The sequence below is a fragment of the Acomys minous genome (genome assembly GCF_964271855.1).
Source record: "Acomys minous genome assembly, chromosome: 11".
In the NCBI taxonomy this organism is placed as follows: domain Eukaryota; kingdom Metazoa; phylum Chordata; class Mammalia; order Rodentia; family Muridae; genus Acomys; species Acomys minous.
Genome location: NC_140492.1, coordinates 19,227,331 through 19,248,283, shown reverse-complemented (window position 1 = coordinate 19,248,283; position 20,953 = coordinate 19,227,331).

Below are 20,953 nucleotides of genomic sequence, written 5' to 3'. Positions count from 1 at the left end.
TGCAAAGTTGTTTATTACTTTGTTGTTATCAGACATGTTTATTATTGTATTGTTTGACCGTTTCTAGTTTATTAGACCAAGCAATTTTTATTTAACTTATTTATTTATCTATTTATTTATTTAGTGTGTGTGTGTGTGTGTGTGTGTGTGTGTGTGTGTGTGTGTGTGTGTTCATGTGCACGTGCATGTGAGGGGGGAATGAGTGTGGGTGTGCATGTGGAGGTCAGGAGATGGCTTTGTAGAGTCAGCTCTCTCCTTCCTCCCTGTGGTCCCTAGGCATCACCTTAGGTCTATGGTCTCGGCAGCGAGTACTTTTGCAGCCGATTCACCTTGCCAATCCTAAACAAATATTTTAGCAAGCTTTGTCCTTGAATGTATGACTGTGACTGAAATGTATCATACCCTGATACTGTTAACAATCAGATGAAAATACTTTGAAAATCATCAATTAAATCACTGTACACTAAAGTACCTCTGGTAACAGTTAATGTGTTAATGTACTTTGCCATGAAAAAGAATCACCTAAATCATCTCTAGTGTTTTTTGGAAATACAAATTTATTTCTGTGAATTACAGTTGAAGAAATGTGACTGTATAGACTATAACTCTGAGCTAGAGTTAAGGGAGGAAGGAGGTGTCAGGAACTCCACAAAGAGACCATCAAGGCTGGTGGATCTGGACCCAGGGGCCCTGCACAAACTGATGCAACAACCAAGAACATTGCGAACAGAGTGCTTAGACCCCCTGTTCAGATGTAGCAAATGAACAGCCCATTCTCCACATGGGGAAGGGACAGGGGAGAGCAGGGGACTGCCTCTGACTTGAAGTCTGGTGCCCAGATTTGATTACTTCCCCTTCATGGGAAAGCCCTGTGGGAACACAGAGGAAGTGGAAGCAGGCTATCCTAAGGAGACTTGATAGGCTGTGGTCAGAAGATGAGGGAGGAGGACTCAATCTGCCAGGGGTCTAGGGGAGGGGAAAAGGATGGAAGATGGAGGGAGGGTGGGAACAGGAAAAAAAGAGTGAGAGTATTTTATCATCCCTATATACTTCTATATCCCCCTTTCTTTCTTTTGAACTCCTAACTCCATACCTATGAAAAACAGATAAAGGAAAAGAGACACATCCCTGAGTCCAAGTTTATTTTCTCTCTATATATTATACCAATAATAATTTGTAACCAACCCCTGATGAAATAAGCATCTGTAACCCAAAAGAGCAACCAAAAACCTATCCAACCCCCCTTTGAGGAAATGGGGCATCCTTCTCTTAAGATTTTTTTTCTGATTTGGGGCAAATAAAATTGGGGAAATGGTTAGACAAACTAGGAACAGCATTTGTGGTCTAGTTTCTTTCTTTTTTTTTAAATTAATTTATTCTTATTACATCTCAATGGTTATCCCATCCCTTGTATCCTCCCATTCTTCCCTCCTTCCCATTTTCCCCTTATTCCCCTCCCTATGACTGTTCCTGAGGGGGATTTCCTCCCCCTGTATATGCTCATAGGGTATCAAGTCTCTTCTTGGTAACCTGTTGTCCTTCCTCTGAGTGCTACCAGGTCTCCCCCTCCAGGGGACATGGTCAAAGGTGAGGCACCAGAGTATGTGAGAAAGTCATATCCCACTCTCCACTCAACAGTGGAGAATGTTCTGACCATTGGCTAGATCTGGGTAGGGGTTTAAAGTTTTAAGGCCTGTATTGTCCTTGGCTGGTGCCTTAGTTTGAGCGGGACCCCTGGGCCCAAATCTGCCTATTCATACTAGCCAGAATATGGAAACAGGCTAAGTGTCCATCAGTAGAAGAATGGATAAAGAAACTGTGGTACATTTACACTATGGAATACTATTCAGCTATTAAAAACAAGGAATTCCTGAAATTTGTGGATAAATGGATTGAGCTAGAAATGATCATAATGAGTGAGTTAAGCCAGAAGCAGAAAGACTCAAATGGTATATACTCACTTATATCTGCATATTAGCCCAAGGGGCATGTCCCATGAAAGCCTTCACTTACCAGGAAACTGAGACAGAGGGGAGGACATTCTATTGGGACTCTAGATGAGAGAAGCATGGGAGAAGGCAAAGTAGAAGGATCCAGAGGGTCCTAGAAACCTATATGTGGTCTAGTTTCTAATTGTTGAGAAATTCCAGGCTTAATATGAGTCCTGTGTGGGACAGTCTGAAATGCTGGACCAATTGGGATCAGAAGGGTTCTTCGAAGCTGTCCTGGAAGCTGTCCTGTTCTGATGGGTAGCAAACATTTTGGATTGATAGAGATGAGATGTGATAGATATTGATTTTCATTAAGAATTTTGGACTCACCAAGATAGGAAAGATGTTTTCTTCAGGTTTCCAAATACAAATATCCAAATCACTATAAATGTAACATTTATATAATTCCTAATTGTTTTGTGGTTCTTCCTGTTTTATGTAGTTTATTTTGTCTATGTATACTAATATAACTGTATATGTAAAGAAAAAGAATTATAATTTAAAAATTTAAAACAAAGAAAATAAAACAAAAAAGAGTTGCTGGATTACAATTGGGTGTAATCTGAATAAATTATAATAAAATTGTATTAATTTTAACATATACATTTATATTATTACACATGAATAAAATAAACTACGTATATATACTTGTATTTGTCAAACTTGAAGAAAGCATCTTTCCTATCTTGTTGGGTCTAAATTTCTGAACAAGGCAATATCTATCATATCATCTCTATTAATGTAAAATATTTATCTTCATCTAAAAACATCTTAATCTCTGACCAAGTAAGCTTAATTGTAAGACTAAACTATCTGGTCTTCAACCCCATCAGAGTCTTGAGAAAGGATAAAACTGGAAAACTTGAGTGAACCAGAAGTGCAGGTTAGCAGCTTCCAAAATGCAAAAATTACTGAGACAGCTTATTGTCTGAGCAATCACCCAACACTCTCTGTAATGTTGGAGCATCATCTTCAGCCTTCTAGCCCAATATCTCTGACAGACATATTTGCAAGGCAGGAACTATTGAGGACGTGCTTACCCTGTTTTGGCAGAATTCAGCCATCGACTCTGCCTGCATCTAAGCTTGCAGAAACAAGGACATTTTGCCCAGTAGCTTGTTTGCTACATTTGAAGCCAACTCCATAAGGAGGTTCTTTGATGTTGATCACCTTCTTTAAGGTAGGCTGGGTGTTTCCAGGAATTAACTTGTCTTGTTGTCAAAGAAACTTTAGAAAAATAAAAAAAAAATCTTTAAATGTCATATTCTATAGGTCTCTGAAGCTTTTGAAGACCTATTGTAACTTTTTTACTTTATGTATCTATAGAATCATATCTATCTGTTAGACCTAGGATATACATTCTTGTGATAAAATTAGACTAGTTTTTTTTACATGACCATGATTTGCATCAATATACAAAATTCTATACTAATGAATTAAAAATAACCTTATTTGTGAGTAACAATTAAGGCCTTGAGTTGAAGAGTAAATTCAAGAATCTACATTTTGCTCTATCCTCCCTCAATTTTTCTAAATGCCCCTTTCTTCCTTTTCAGTGCCTATCTCCTTACCTATGAAAGAAAGATAAAGGAAAAGAGAGATGTCCCTGAGTCTAACTTAGTTTTCTCTCTGTCTAAGACCAATAATAACTTATAACCACCTCCCTATGAAAATAAGCATCTGTAGCCTAAAAGAGCAAACAGAAACCTGCCCAACCCCCGTCAGAGGAACTGGGATGCCATTCTCTTAAGGTTTCTTCAGGCCAATTTAGGACAAATAATACCTTTGAAGGGGCAAAAAAAGGGTGGGGAGGGGATGGTTAATAAGCCAGGGATAGCATTTGTGGTCCAGTTTCTAAATGTTGAGCAATTCTAGGCTTAATTGGAGTCCTGTATTGAACAGTCTGAAATAAATGCTGGACCAATTGGGATCAGAAGCTTTCTACAATGCTGTCCTGAAAGCTGTCCAATTCTGATGGGTGACAGGAACTGAGGTGCCTGGGGATGGAACATGGAGGTGTCCAGCATGCTGAGAAGAATGAATCCTGTCAGTGTCTGGTTCTTTTCTTCTGAAAACATAATTTCTCACAAGCATTATACAGTTCTAACATTTTAATTGTATGAGGTGTGTGGGATGTACAGAGCAATTAAGGCTGGTGCTCTGCTCATTGTAGGAGCAGAAGTAAGACATCTGCCATATAAGAATGGCCTCTATTTATAAGTCATAGAGAATCTGTGACCAGCATGAGGCCTTGTCTGTGCATAGACATTCGTATCTCAGCCAGTCTCAGAGTTCTTCCCATGTAGTGGGATTAGCAATCTAACTTACCTGCTTGTTCTGCAGTTTGAATTCTTTACATTGCAGCCCCCTCCCTCATCACCTCCCGAGCCCATCCCCTCCCTTATTCCCTCTCCTTCCCTCCCCTAGTCCTTAGAAAGGGGAGCATTCCTCCTCTAATGGCTGACCTCAGCTTATCCAGTGTCCTCTGTACTGCCTATAACCTCTTCCTCTGTGGCCTGGCAAGGTCACCCTGCCAGGGGGGAAGTGAACAGCATTAGGAGGCCCAAGTCCATGCCAGAAATAGTCCCTGCTCCCCATATTGGGGGACCCACAGGACACTGTGCTGCCTATGCACTACAATTGAGCTGAGTGTCTACATCCTCGCCTTGCATGGTCCTAGGTGGGTGTAGCAACTCTCTCCTCCATTCAAATTTTTTAAATGTAATGTTTAAAAGTGTTCATTACCCTCCAGTACTGGAGGGTACCCTCATTACCAAGAAGAGACTTGATACCCTATAAACATATAGAGGGGGAGGTAATCCCCCTCAGGAACAGTCATAGGGGAGGGGAATAAGGGGAAAATGGGAGGGAGGGAAGAATGGGAGGATGCAAGGGATGGGATAACCATTGAGATGTAACAAGAATAAATTAATAAAGGAGAAGAAAAAAAATTAAAAAAATAAAAGTGTTCATTACTTCTGAAGTCTGAGTTTGAGTGAATGATAATATTTCTGCCTTTTGTATGAGAAGGATTAAGAAGACCACAAAATTTGAAAGGCTAAGATCTCTAGTCTATCATTGTACACCCTTATTTATTTACTATATGTATGTATGTGTGGTGTATGTGAATCCATGTGTGATACGTAATAAATTTTATCAAACGCTTTAACAAAATAGAACATTTATAAATATATGATAAATAAATAAAGGACTTTACAAATATAAAACAATCTCATAATAGGACTAATTTTAATCTGAATTTATTCTAAATTATTTTTTTTCTGCCATTATAATTTTGGCAACTAAAGATTTGTTTTCTTCTGTATAGAGACATATAGTTAGCTACTCCTCATAGCTATCATTAGAAAGAAATACTGAAATAAGTATGATCTTGCAAGGGTGGTAGTAGAATTCAAAAAGATAAACAGAAAGTAAATGATAAGTACAGGATTGGATACCACACAGTGGAATGTTATCTGCACTATTCGTTGTTAAGCTGGAGCGTCACAGAAGTACTGCATATGTGAGACAGAAGGATGGAGAGGTACAGCAAGGTTAGAACAAACCTCCCTGGGCATAATGACACATGCCTGAACCATCAGCCTGTGGGAGGACTAGGGAGGAGGATTACTAAGAGTCGGAGGCCAGCCCGGATTGCAATCATAATTCCCTGTTGCAAAAACAAAAGACAAAAAAAAAAAAAAAAAGGCAAGTGCACTGTTTAGATTTTTGTCCAGCTCGGAAATGATGACAAAACCCGAAACAACTATTTTGTTCTAAGATATATGATTGTCAGTGATGTACCAATATTAAGATACATAGAATAACTTGAAATTATTACAACACAAAGGTTTAGAGTCCAAAGCATCCCAGACCTGGGACTCATCTAGAATAACTCTTACAGCATATCTCTCATGTTGTGATGACTATTTTCTGTTCCTCACCCTTTCATCTTGTTCCTCAGGGTCATTTGTTCCCTCATTTGAAGTATTATATTATCAAGCAGTATTTATATCAATGTCTTGACTGAATTAAATTTGATGAGTTCTATATTTTGAGCAGTATGTTTGAAGCAATTAGAAGGTTTTTTTCCTTATAGAACATCCTTTCAACAAGTAAAATTGTCTGTCAAGCTATGTTTATGACTTGGTTGAGGACTGCAAATGTAAACCAATCATTGACCGTATGTTACAAATTCAGGCACAGCATGAGTTTTATCCAGATACAAATCCTTCAAAAAGATTGTTCCTGGGTCCATTATGCTCACATGAATGTTCCTGACAGATAACATACAGAAGAACAAACAATAAAAGTTTCTGAAAGGGAGAACACAAACTCACATTTGCTTCTAAAAATACAGCTCTATTTCATTATACTAAACAAATTATACTTCATGAGAATAGAAATTGAAAATTACAGAGGAGCAAAAATATGATCACTATGTTTTTCTCTGGTCAAAGTTTCAAGCAGTCTTATGCAGTTGTGGAGGGAAGTTTAAAAAAAAATAGGCATGCTTCAATTGGTCATCTTATGATTAGAGAGAGGTCAATTTTTTTTTACACAATTATGCAGAGAAATAAGATAAACCAAAAAAAAGGGGGGGGGGAAGAAAAAGAAAGAAAGAAAGAAAGACAGACAGACAAACCTAAAAGAAATTTGTTTTGGGGTCCTAGATAAACCTGACTGTGCCCCTTCTGAGCTGATTCTGTGTCATGTCCGAAACACACTAGACAAGGGACCGTCAAAGGGGAGATGGTGAGAATGCTCCTGCCTGGCCCATCAGTCCTGCCCAGCTATGCTTACTCCACTGTCAACACTTCAAATAGAAACCACAATATGAATATTGCCAGTGAAAGATTTGAAAAATGTGCCATACTAGTTACTCGCTCTCCTCTCCTCCTTCATGCCTGAATTCCTTCTCAAATAATATCATGGCTTCTTAGCAGGATACTGTGAGAAAAGTGTTGACAAGTTAGGAGTCACTTCCTTGCCTCATTGCTCCCTCAGTAGATGGCATTGGGACGTTTTCAAACAAACCATTTGAAGACAAACTTTAATGCAACATTACAACTCCAGAAAGAATGGTAAGGAATTTTAAGTGCAAGTCCTTTACCTATTTGTAGGATTTTCATTTATATTAAAAAATCTATGGGAACAGTAGGAAACAAACTGTAATTGCGTTACTGGTGATAAACTACAGAGAAAAATGAAAGACAGCACCATTTTCTCCACAGAGCAGTGTAACACACTGGCATTATCCCTTTGCATGGGAGTGAGGTTGATACACTACAGTGACACTCCATTTTCCTTTCCGAGCAGGTATTAGTTGCAAATTACTTCTTTGTCAGGGATGGTGACTCATGTTCACTTCCTAGTCTCAGTGCTGGGATTTTGTCTGGGTTTCAGGAGTTAATTCAAGCTGTATGAGACACACCTGACTTAGGGTTCATAAAAGGATGTGATAACTCACAGGAAGAACATAAAGAAACTCAGTGATCGCTCTTTGCCAGTGCAGAAGTAGCCATACACAAGTCAGGGAACAAGCATTCTCCGACTGTGATAAGAACCTGACTGTAGTGACTCGGACACCCGACTCGGGCTTGAAAAGCATTCTCAATTATAGGAACCAAATGTTGATTGTTTAAGTTACTACTCTGATGTGGTTTTCTTTGGTCGCCTGACTTAGCTAAGATCCAGGAATCCTTGAATGTTGACTCTGTTTACCATCTTTCTCATGGTACTCAGATTCCCTTAAGTATCTAGACTCAGCTCCTATTCACAACCAAACGTCTCTTCCCGGAGTCTCTTCTCATCCCAAGAATCTCCAGAACAAATACTGGAAAACTGAAAGTAATTCTATACCAGGAGTCTCTTGCAGGTGGCGCACAGCCAGCTCTCAAGTATCACTGTTTTTTGTTGTTGTTGTTGTTGTTGTTTTGTTTTGTTTTGGTTTGGTTTTTTTGGTTTTTTGAGACAGGGTTTCTCTGTGTAGCCTTGGTCATCCTGGACTCACTTTGTAGACCAGGCTGGCCTCGAACTCACAGCGATCCACCTGCCTCTGCCTCCCAAGTGCTGGGATTAAAGGCGTGCGCCACCACGCCCAGCAAGTATCACTGTTTATTCCACCAAACTGATCGCTTTCTTTTCATTCTTCCATTAGAGAGTCCCATTTTCAGCATCAGCTGCCTTTTCCCATTGTGAGGTGGATCTAGTCTACAGTACACCGTAGTGGTCTCAGTTGTAAGTTAAATGAGGCATCTGTCATTCATATCACCCTTAAGGAAGTCTGAACACTGCACGGCCGAGATTGGTGGGAGATGAGATGGCTTCATGAGCCTTTTTCTTTTAGCATCAGTTCCCCTAGCCACTTCCAGTTTTAGCCCTTCATGTAGGGACCATGGGGCAGTAACCTAACGCTCACTTCAATATCCTGACATCTGCTTTGACGTCTCTCCTGTTACGCATTGGTCAAGACTGAGAATTATACTAGCCAGAGATCCCATTTTTTTTCCACCTCCCGTATTGGCTGCATAATTTGCTAGGCCAAGTGCAAGATGAATATTAACGAAGGCGTCTTTGCCTCAAATTATCAAGAACTGCAAGGTGCTGATGGCGAAGCATCAGAATGATTCCCTTCTGTGTGGAGTTCTCTGTGATGAAGCCTGCGTGTCCACAGAGTCCACTAGAGAAAGCAGGTAGCACAGCATCACTGTTCATTCTCTCGTTCTTCTATTGCGTACCACCCCCGTCAGATATCCCTGTGGGGCAAGTGCCACACTGAGATTCTTAACAAATCTTTTCCAAAGACCCACTGCGGCACGTTACGCAGAATTTATCTCACGCTGCAGCAAGATTCAATAGAAGTGAAAGCAGCCATCCTCAAAATTAACTGTTCTCTTTCCCAATAAGGGATGAAGAATCTCCTAAGTGGGTAAGTAAAAGAACGAAAAAAAAAAAAGTAGGTGACACAAAAATGCTAGATCAAATGAAGAAACATGGATGAAATATTCATAGATAGTAATATAAATGAAATATTTTACTTTTAACATTTTATTCATAAATGATTTTAGCCAGTTCCATTTAATCAAATAAGGCAGAAAGTGTATTTAAAGCATGTAAAATATCACTACCTGACTGGTATCTTCTTCAGTTTTGCTTTGAAAAAAAATAATAATAACAGAACAATGAGACAAAGAAGAAAATAAACAAGAAAGCTCCGCTTTCAGGTATATGGAGGATGAAAGAGCAGTGAGCTATCCATCAAATCTCTAATGTGTGCTATTATTTCCATTACAGTATTGTGTACTGAGAGAAAATAAGACATTTCTTAGAAGGGGGAGGTTTGGCTTTCTAATTCAATGGCACACAAGCTAGTATCCCTGAGGTAAGGTTCAGCAGGAGCTCATCGCCAGCCTGGAGATGCAGACACTGCAGATCCCATCCATCTCTCTGACACACACGAGGCCTCATTGTGGGGCTGCCAGACACAGTCGCCTAGATGAGAATGTCGCAGAATACAGAAAAGGAAGCAATGAGCTGGGCTCATTACTGCTTCTATCTAGGAACAGTGCCACGATGCGAGTCTGAGATAATTATTCTGAAATGAAGAGGTGGAAATTCCACCCATGGCCATCCTAATCAACACAGGCAGTTAAAGAGTTAAGAGAATGGCCGAGTTCCATCCCAGGCAATATTTTTGGTAACGGGAGCTGAGTCATCTCTTCAGGCTTATTCAAGATTGATGATATTCCACCACCTCCTATTCCTCAGATTCTAAACATACACACACACACACACAGAGAGAGAGAGAGAGAGAGAGAGAGAGAGAGAGAGAGAGAGAGAGAGAGAGAGAGAGAGAGAAGAGAGAGAGAGAGAGAGAGAGAGAGAGAGAGAGAGAGAGAGAGAGAGAGAGAACACCCAAAGCAAAATAAGCAACCAAGAGCAATGACAAAGCCCATCCAAGCCTGCTTACTAGATATGCTATCAGGGAGGGTAATGGAAATGCAGCATGCAGGTAGAGGTGGATTGAATATAGCACATGGAGCAATTCCATTCCAGTTTCATGCCTGAGGCTTCCTCACCAAAAAGATAATAACAAAGAGTAAACTACAAGTAATCCATAACAGGCTGGGCCTGTAAGTCTAATGGGTTTACGCAAATAAATACGGCCAAAAGCAAGCATCATTGTATGGACATTAAAGACTCCATGGCATGGGGCACCAGAGTTCGTGTGAAAGTCAAAGACGTCCCCTGGATGGGGAGGCCTGGTAGCACTCAGAGGAAGAATAGCAGGCTACCAAGAAGAGACTTGATACCCTATGAGCATATACAGGGGGAGGAGGTCCCCTCAGGAACAGTCATAGGGGAGGGGAGTAAGGGGAAATGGGAGGGAGGGAGGAATGGGAGGATACAAGGGATGGGATAACAATTGAGATGTAATATGAATAAATTAATCAAATATATTAAAAAGAAAAAAATTTATCAAGTTTTTAAGGATTAAAAAAAAAGTCTCTGTGGCATGGAAAAGGTTTGAGAATAGCTTCAAAAGAGGAGCATTTGTAGTTAATCCCTGCTTTCCTTACCATACCTGATGGCCACTTTGAAGAATTGCATGTTTTACTGTTTCACTTTGGGAATTGTAATTTGACTTGTGACCTCAAAATCTATATACTGTTATTTCTTCCTAAACAGAACCCATACTCCATAAAGATCCTGACCTCCCACACACGCTCCCTGCTTTTTATTTTAAACAGAACTTCTTTGGGGGAAGCAGACAATTAGTGCAAAATCCATCAGAAGGCGTCTCAACCTGTCCTCCAGTCTCTAGCCAGGAACTCTCTGGAAGGAGGCCATTTAACTCTCATTATTTCTTAGGCCACGGCCTATTTTTCCAGGCTGTTGTATAAGGCAAATCCATTACTTCATTTCTCAAAGCCTCTCTACAGAAGACAAAAGCAGCCGGGTCTTCCCAAATTCAGACAGAATACTGTGCACGGCCAAGTGTGCTGAAAACGCAGGCTGCCAAGTTGGCCAGCACAGCTCTACACATCACTCCCTTTATGGGGTTTCAGCAACAACAAAGGGGCTGACCCCCAACATATGCAAGGGGTCCTTATATGTTTGTATTTAGATAGCATCTGGACCATCTCAAGCAAGCAGGAGTTATTTCCATCAAATCTATCTTCTTCAGATGTGTCATAGTATGGCCTGGAAACCAGCATTTACAAATAAATAAATCTGAGCTAGAACAACTTTATGTTGAGGAGACACAAGCTGAAATGGCGTAAGTCATAACAATACACAAGTCTTTATGTTCATAGGAGGATCTTGGGTCACAATCTGCTGACTGCCAAAGCGTCATCAGTGCTCACTAGCATCCTGTGCTTTCTATACTAACAAGAGTAGCTTCTTTTTTAGTGTTTACCAAGGATCTGGCATTGTGATAAGTCTTGGACATGAATCATCCACATCTCACTGTAACTCTGAAGTTGCTCTGAATCTAGAGTGGAAAATCCTGCAGCTCAGTGTTCAGACACTTTTTCCAGCTAACGCTCACAGAGCTCATCAGTACTCCCTCCCAGAAGAGGGCTATTCAAATGGCTCTAACTACAACACCGCCTGTTCATAATTTCGTTGCCTTTAAGGTAACCAATCCCAGACATTCCAGACTCATTTCTTTCATTCACACTTATGCACAGAACAGTGAACTTCCACGAGGTATGATGAGGAAATAATTTGCCTTCAAGCAATTTTGAAACTGTTCACAGCTTCAAAGTTGCAAGAAGGCTTGGAGCAGAGTGCCCCAGCACAGAAATTTCTCTTTTCCTAGTGGCGTTCATTCTTCCTAGAAATGTATTCTCTTCTCTCTCTCTCTCTCTCTCTCTCTCTCTCTCTCTCTCTCTCTCTCTCTCTCTCTCTCTCTCTCTCTGTTTCTGTTTCTCTGGGTCTAATCTCTCCCGTCTCGTCTTCATTCCTGCCTTCCTTCGCCCTCTTTTTTTCTCTATCCTCTCTTGGGAAGCCACAGTGTCCCCTTATCTCCATGCAGCATACTCTGAAGGCTGACTCCCATCTGCCCTCTTTTCTCATAGACCAATAAATAATAAAGCATTCAAACATGGTTGCAAAACCTCCAGCAGTGGTCAGGAGTTTGGAAAAGCTACAGTCTCCAAATACTCCATCAACTCATTCAGCCAGTGGCATTTCACATAATGCTACATGATTAAAGACTACAAAGGTTAAGCATTCTAACCGCATGCATATGCCTAGCAGTGGTCTTTTGAAAGCCTCCATTCTGAGGAACCATCTGGACATTCCAGGTGATCTCCATGCCTACTGGTGGGAACTCACTTCATCACACATAACAGGGAAATCAAGCGGAGAGTGCATCTCACAGCCTCCTTTGTTTTAGATGCTTCAAGAAGAGGCAAAGGTTGACTTTACTTCCATCAAAAGAGCAAGAATCTCGGCTATGAGAGCACTAGAAATTACATCTTGCTCCTTAGCACTTTGCAGGTGCAGACACCGAAGTTACAGAAGAATCTGTTTCAGGTGGGTTCAAGGAAAAACTTCCAAATAGCAAGAGCACTATGAGATTTGCAAAGTTTCTCAAGTGATCTGAGATGCTCATAAAACCAGAGTTGTGCAAGATGTTACTACCATTTATCACACTTTTATCGCAACAGGAAAGCATGAGGCTGCCAGCTTGGAACGGATCTAAGAGTCTCAGATTTCTGACTCTCAGGGTAGAAAAGCTTCCTAAAACCTTGATATGTCCAGACAGGGAGCTGTAATTGTTGGGCATGATGCAACTATGTGCCAATGTTTAGATGGGAGAACTGTGTCCAGTAGTATTTCTCACTTTAATGAGTTACGATAATGAAGCTAGGTACATCAGATACATGGTATTAATGTTAAGTAACAATACATGACATATCCTAAAGATTTTTTTCCCTGTCCTAATAGAATACATGGGCAGAAGCTATCTACAGCAAAGAAAAAAAGTATTCAAGATACATACATTAAACAGAATTTTAGTAAAACATTGCAGATGTGGTGAAATATATGTCTGTGTATATTTATGTAGGCATGTTTGTATGTTTATGTTTATGTGAGTATTGCATATTTATGTGTATTCACTCCTGTATGTGTGTATGTGTGTGCATGTTGCATGTATGTACAAAGGCGTTGTGTACACATGGGTATGTGTGTATATGCATGTGTGTTATCACATATTTGTGAATATAGAAGCAAAATAGTTCTATACCGAGAAAGTAATCACAGAATCTAAACAGACCTTTTACCAATATCAGTGCCTTTTCATTATTCAGGAAGTAATATTTTTAGCAAATTACTGTTTGCTGTGGATAATATAATCTTCCAGAGAATGTTAAATATGGCCTAAACTGATTTGTGAGGTGGAAAATAGATTTCCATTAAATGGGTATGGAACATATTACTTTACTATGCGGACCCCAGCATTCACTGATCTCATATGACCACGCCCCTGGATGGGGAGGCATGGTGGCACTCAGAGGAAGGATAACAGGCTACCAAGAAGAGACTTGATACCCTATGAGCATATATATACAGGGGGAAGAGGTCCCCCTCAATCACAGTCATAGGGGAAGGGAGTAAGGGAAAAATGGGAGGGAGGGAGGAATGGGAGGGTACAAGGGATGGGATAACAATAGAGATGTAATATGAATAAATTAATAAACTATATTTAAAAAAATCAATAAACACACCAAAATATATTCTGAAAGCCCAGGGCATTGTGTACAGTTTTGCAGAGGCATGTATGCAGGTCAGTGTGTGTGAAGAAGTAACATAAGAAGAGAAGGAGACTGTCCTGCAAACATGTTCTCACGCTTCAGCTGGATTCAGCCAAGAGATTTCAGACTTATACGAGCTTATTCTTTTTATATCTCCAAAGACTCACTCTAGGATTCTGAGGGTGTTTCCTATTTATGTGAACAATCTTACATGTTGTCAGGAGTCGTGAATTTGAGGTTTCTTGAGAAAATAATGCACTGTGCAGTATCGAGCCCTGATACTGAAGTTTTATAAAAGAAAGAATAATTTAGGATTGAAGAGTATAAAATTGTTAAGAGTTTCTGGTATTCTATTCAAAAGTACATATCACACCTTACTGTCCCTTATCTGTAAATTCTGTGTACACATATACTGTTAGAGACTAGCAACATATGAAAATACCTATGCTTACTTAAGGCTGACTCACATTGTCACTACTAATATTAAAAATTAATATGCTGTTACCTATTTCTAATAAATTTATTCTCTATAGTTAGGTGTTCTGGTCTCCTTGTCCCTGGTCAAAATTAATTGAATTTTAAAGAAGAATGCCTCAATTCAAGAAAACATCTTGTAATGGATTCATAGATTAGGAACCTAAAATGTCAGAGATTATCTCTGTTTTTTTTTTATTAGTTTTTTTCCATTTTGATTATACCCTTTCTCTCCCTTCATTCTTTTCAGATCTACAATCCCTTCCCTGCACCCCCAAAAGTGTCTCCTCTTTTATTTATTTACCTATTTTTATATAAACAAATAGATTTAATTTTATATGACAAAACAAAATTCAATAAGGCAAGGCAAAACGCCCTTACATTGAGGCTGGATAAGGCAACCCAGCAGGAGGAAGAGTCTCAAAAGCCTCAAGAGTCAGCGATAACACCCACTCCCATGGTTAAGAGTCCCACAAAAACACCAAGCTAACAGCCATTCCCTATCCAGAGGACCTGGCGTAGACCCATGAGGGGCCACCGCATGCTGCTTCAGTCTCTCTGCGCCCATAAGCACCCTGCTAAGAAGATTCAGTGTGCCATGTTCTCCTGGTGTCCTCCATCCCTTCTGACGCCTGCAGTCTTTCCTCCCCCTCTTTAGCTGGATTTCCTGAGCTTGGATGGGAGGGACCATAATGGGCTCATCCAATTTAAGCTTTCGACATAAGGCCTAGTTGTGGATTTCTGCATCTGCTCCCATTTGCTGCGAGGGAAAGCCTTTCTGATGATGCGTCCTCCCTTTTATTTAATTATTTTTTTTAAAAAACCCATCAAATATAATTTAGGTTGCCTCTATACTCTTGGATGTGTGGCCTTCCGCTGAAGCACAGTCACATGATGACGGTGGTCTGTCCCATCAAGGAAAACTGATGTTCACTGTTCCAGAACCTACACGTTGCCAATAGATCCTTATCTCGAGCTGGATCTTCACACACTACTTCTCTCCTCAATGGAATTTCGTCTGAGTTCCTCTTATTCCTCTCCCCCCACCCCCATGCTTTCATTTGTTACTATTGCAACATCTCTATTTTCTCATTTGTCCTACAAAACTGATATATTCTCTTTATTCTAATTCCTTCCTTGCCCCCATTTCCCTATACAGCATCCACAGACAATGTAAACCACATCAAGTGCAGCAAGACTTTCCGGTTCATAAGCCCTTCCCTGTCTGTCTTACTGAGAAACACAACCTATGCCTCAGATGTGCCAGAGCCAGTTAAAGGCTGTAGGACTTCTCTGTGTGTTAAGGAGTTGGCTCACAAGTAGCAAACATGAAATCAGTGTTGACTTTTTTATAGTTTATAATCCTAAGGATGAAATTGCCTTCATTGCTTACTGTCTATGCAGCAAGGCTTGTAAAACTTAATAACAGTTTGATCAACTGGCCAGGAAGTCAGCTATTACTTTCTCTCCTCTGTTAGCTGTAAGAAGTGAGGAATAAGAACCACCACTTTCTTGGGTTTAATATTATATCATTTAACCTGAGTAAAAATAACAAGTATGCCTTTGTTGTGATTAAGTGATGGGCTTTTGTCACATAGTCACATAGTCATTTCCCAGTTGTTTCCTTTGTTTGGAAAATTAAAAAAAAAAGGCAACTTAAACAAATTAATTTGTTTCAGTTCTTGATATTTAAAATAACTATAGAAAAAGCCTCAAAATGGTTAATTTAACTGAAATGTCTAAGCTACTAGACCTTTTAAAAGTGGGTGGCTTTTACAGACATGCAGATAATAGTTTAATAATATGTATTACCTACTTCAAAGTTGTTAGACTTGCATAAACAGTGGCTCCAGAACTATCAGCCAAGCCAAAAGTGTGCTGATGTAAAATGCTGAAAGCTTCCATTATGCGTTATTTTAGCCAGGGTAATGAATAGTGGATGATCCCTTAATGTCGAGGTAGTTTTGTGCTATTCTGGTGTCTATTATTCTTAGAGGAACCTTAAGTACTGTAACGGAGCTAAGCTTAAATGCCATTTTGCTGTTTGGGTCATTATTTTCCACTTTTACCTGCACTTCAGATTACATGAAATCCTGCTGATGCGAGAAGACATTTTAAAAGGTACAATAGAGTCCCTGTTAGCTCAGAGCACATCTTCCCTGGAAGAAACAAAAGGCATTTCACACTTGATTTCTAATTACACTGTGGGCGTGTCAAACTTGCCAAGTACTTCATTCCTGGAAGAAATAGAATAGGGAAGAAGAGTATATATATGTATATATATACATATATATATACGTATACATATATATCCAGGATTTAGGTGCCTTCATTATATGTATGTATATACAATCTCACCGTTGGCCCTCACAAATTCTGCATCTGTGGTTTCCACACACTAAAATATTATCTTAAATGTTTGTATTAAGTATTCACAGACAACAACTATACACATAGTATTTACATTATATTAGTTATGGTAAATAAAAATCAGAGGAAGGTTTAAAATATACATTAGTAGATATAATTATATGCTAACATTATGCCATTTAAGAAAGGGAATGGACGATGGAAAAAGTATAGCATCTTCAACAAGTGGTGCTGGTCTAACTGAATGTCTATGTGTAAAAAAAATGCAACTGGACCCATATTTCTCACCTTGCACAAAACTCAAATCCAAGTGGATTAAAGACCTCAACATAAAACCAGAGATACTAGGTCACTTACAAGAAAAAGTGGGGAAGAGCCTGGAACATATTGGCACAGGAGACAACTTTCTGAACAGAACACCAACAGCCCAGGCCTTAATGTCAACAATTAATAAATGGGACCTCATGAGGCTGAAAAGCTTCTGAAAGGCAGGAGACACTGTCAAGAGAACAAAGTGACAGCCTACAGACTGGGAAAAGATCTTCAACAACCCTACATCTGACAAAGGTCTAATATCCAAAATATATAAAGACCTCAAGAAATTAAACACCACCAAACCAAATAACCCAATTCAGAAATGGGGCTTGGAACTAAACAGAAAATTCTCAACAGAGGAATATCAAAGGGCTGAGAAACACTTAAAGAAATGTTCAACCTCCTTAGTCATCAGGGAAATGCAAATCAAAACAACTCTGAGATTTCATCTTACACCCATCAGAATGGCTAAGATTAAAAATTCAAGCGGCACCACATGCTGGCGAGGATGTGGGGAGAGAGGAACACTCCTTCATTGCTGGTGGGAATGCAAACTAGTACAGCCACTTTGGAAATCTATCCAGCTATCTCAGAAAACTGGGAATAGGGCTTCCTCAAGACCCAGATATTCCACTCTTTGGAATACACCAAGAAGATGCTCCACCACACAACAAGAACATTTGCTCAACCATGTTCATAGCAGCCTTATTCATAATAGCCAGATCATGGAAACAGACTAAGTGTCCCTCAGTAGAAGAATGGATAAAGAAACTGTGGTACATATACACTATGGAATACTATTCAGCTATTAAAAACAAGGAATTCCCGAAATTTGTGGATAAATGGATTGAGCTAGAAATGATCATAATGAGTGAGTTAAGCCAGAAGCAGAAAGACTCAAATGGTATATACTCACTTATATCTGCATACTAGCCCAAGGGGCATGTCCCATGAAAGCCTTCACTTACCAGGAAACTGGGACAGAGGGGAGGACATCCCACTGAGACTCTGGATGAGAGAAGCATGGGAGAATAGCAAAGTAGAAGGATCCTGAGGGTTCTAGAAACCTACAAGTAGAACATTATGATAGGCAGTTTTGGGCCCAGGGGTCCTGCTCAAACTAAGGCACCAGCCAAGGACAATACAGGCGGTAAATTTTAAACCCCTACCCAGATCTAGCCAATGGACAGAACCCTCTCCACACTTGAGTAGAGAGTGGGAGATGACTTTCTCACGTACTCTGGTGCCTCACCTTTGACCATGTCCCCTGGAGGGGGAGACCTGGTGGCACTCAGAGGAAGGACAGCAGGTTACCGAGAAGACTTGATACCCTATGAGCATATACAGGGGGAGGTAATCCCCCTCAGTCACAGTCATAGGGGAGGGGAATAAGGGGAAAATGGGAGGGAGGGAAGAATGGGAAGATACAAGGGATGGGATAACCATTGAGATGTAACAAGAATAAATTAATTTTTAAAAAAGTCAAAAAAAAAAAGAAAGGGAATGGAGATTATGTATATGTAGAAGGCTTCTTGAACCAGTCACCAGCAGATAACCAACAGATAGACAAATGACTGAACAGAATAGAAAAGAGTTAGACACTGAATGCTTTACATGTCCCAAGGCTTGACATCACATACTGACCTCATAGATGTGCTGTCTTTTCAAAGAAACATAATCTTATAAAATTTGGAGTCATGGTTACCAAACCTGTTCAGCCATCTTGTTTCCCAGCATTCCTCATACATTCGGCTGCTGTCCCTGCTCACTGGAGAACATTTTGCAAAAGCACCTGCCTTTGTTACTTCGTGCCAGACCATAGAGCCTAATATCCTTTGAGGTGCACTGTCCTCTATAACAGACCCACATGCCATGACTCTAATGCCTTTGTCACCTCCAACCCTTAGTGGGTACTTGAAACTGCTTCCCTTTGACCCTGTCATATCTGTCACCTGCTTCACAAATCATGTTCAGCTATGTTATTTACTTTATTAATGAATTCCTTTTAACATCTACCAATATCCATAAGGTTTATTTGGGAATTTTATCTTAAAGAGTAGAAAATCAAGTGGGTGCAGCAGCGCACACCTTTAATCCTAGCACTCGGGAGGCAGAGGCAGGAGGGTCTCTGTGAATTCGAGGCCAGCCTGGTCTACAAAGAGAGTTTCAGGACAGCCAAGGAAACATGAGAAATCTGTCTCAAAAAACTAAAACATAAAGAATAAAGAATAAAATAAAATCACAGCTGAGCCTTGTCTCCATGTAGCGATTTTCTGGCTAAGGGGTTGGACTATCCATTGAAGCTTGGCAGGAAAACACATTTTTTTCTTTTTCTTTTTCTTTCTTTCTTTCTTTCTTTTCTTTTTCTTTTTTTTTTTTTTTTTGATTGGCTTGTTTTCTTTAATGACCATTTTAAACCCATGCATTTCTTTTTCTCTAGTTATTTCTTTTACTTTTCCTAGTGATGCTTTCAAATTCAGACTCATTGTTTATATCTTACTGGTTTTTCTCTCTTCATATCCCTTATTCTACATCATCCTATGCCATATATATTTGCTTTTTAGTTTTACTGGCTTATGTGTATGAGTATTTTTGCTTGCATGTATGTCTATACACCAGGTGTGTCTTGCCCACAAAGATCAAAAGAGGCATTGGGTGGAATACAGAAAGTTGTGCTTTACCAGGCAGATGCTGGTAACCAAACCCAGGTCCTCTGGAAGAGCAGCCAGTGTCCTTAAGAACTTGGTAGCCACTAAGCCATATGAGAACACTACCAAATGAACTGGAATTTTTAATATAGTATTATAGGATTACATTTTATTCAGACTATAAAGACTTTATAGGTCATTACTCACTTCCTCTTCTTTCCCTGTTTCTAAGCCCAGTCTAGTTTCACAAAAAGTCGCATTTAACACGGGTGACAATTAGACCAGGAGATATGAGAGAGGCAGCTGTTCCTGAGTGCACATCATCACTTCCAGGCTGATTGTTCAAGCAGCAAGTGCAATGCATAGGTTTAAAGGTCAAGATAATAGTTGTGTGGAAGGAGAAATAGCAAAATCATATTGGTCCAGATGAATCTTGTAAATCATTATGTTAGTAGAGAGAAGCTCACTGCCAAAAAATGGTTTTTAAACCCTTCCTGTTACCAAGTAGTATGCTATTACAAAGACATATAATTATAAAATATACCAAATAATATAAATTATTTTCCAAATTTTCTTCAATACTTTGTGTTTTTGGCATCATTATTACTTTTTCATAGTCAGTTACAATGTTACAAGTTTGTCAACATGTGCACATGCATTTACTACCTCTATTTGATTAAAATTATAAAGCTAAAATGCAATAAATTTGAGTTTTAAGGATATCCAGGAAAGAATAAACCAGGCAGCTGGGAAGGGACCACCCAGAGATCATATAGACAATATTTTGTACTTTCTGTTAAGGAGTTAATAATATTGTTTATGGGTTCAAACAGGATATACAAGAAAAGATTAAAAAAAAACAATATAACTGTAGCATATTAAAAGTTACGGCAGCAGGATTTGATTATATTTCGAGAGACTTCCACTCAATGAGAGTAATTTTCACACATTTGAGAGAGTTGTAGGCAGCGCTTTTCAAATAACGCAAACGTAGAAAATAGTCTCTGTTACTTTTGTTTCATCATAGGCGCCTGGCACTGACGTGACCTGAACACTCCCAGCCCATGCCTACTTCATCCTTACACAGCCGCTATCCCAGCCCTGGTCCCAAAACTCAGGTTCAACTCAGAAATCTTAAAACATGATTCCCAATGCTTAACTACTTCCTTAGCTAAGTGCATCTTTTGAAAAAGAATCCCATAATTTTGACTTAATAAGATTCTGTTTTGAAAATGTAATATTTGAGGAAACTCCTCCCCTTCTGACTTTAAATCATTAATCGTTAATTTCATTTTAGTAAAATAACCACATTAAAAATAAAAACAATATAGCTTAAATGCAGTTAACAATGTAGAACACGTTGCTCGGAGTTTTACTCCAAAGA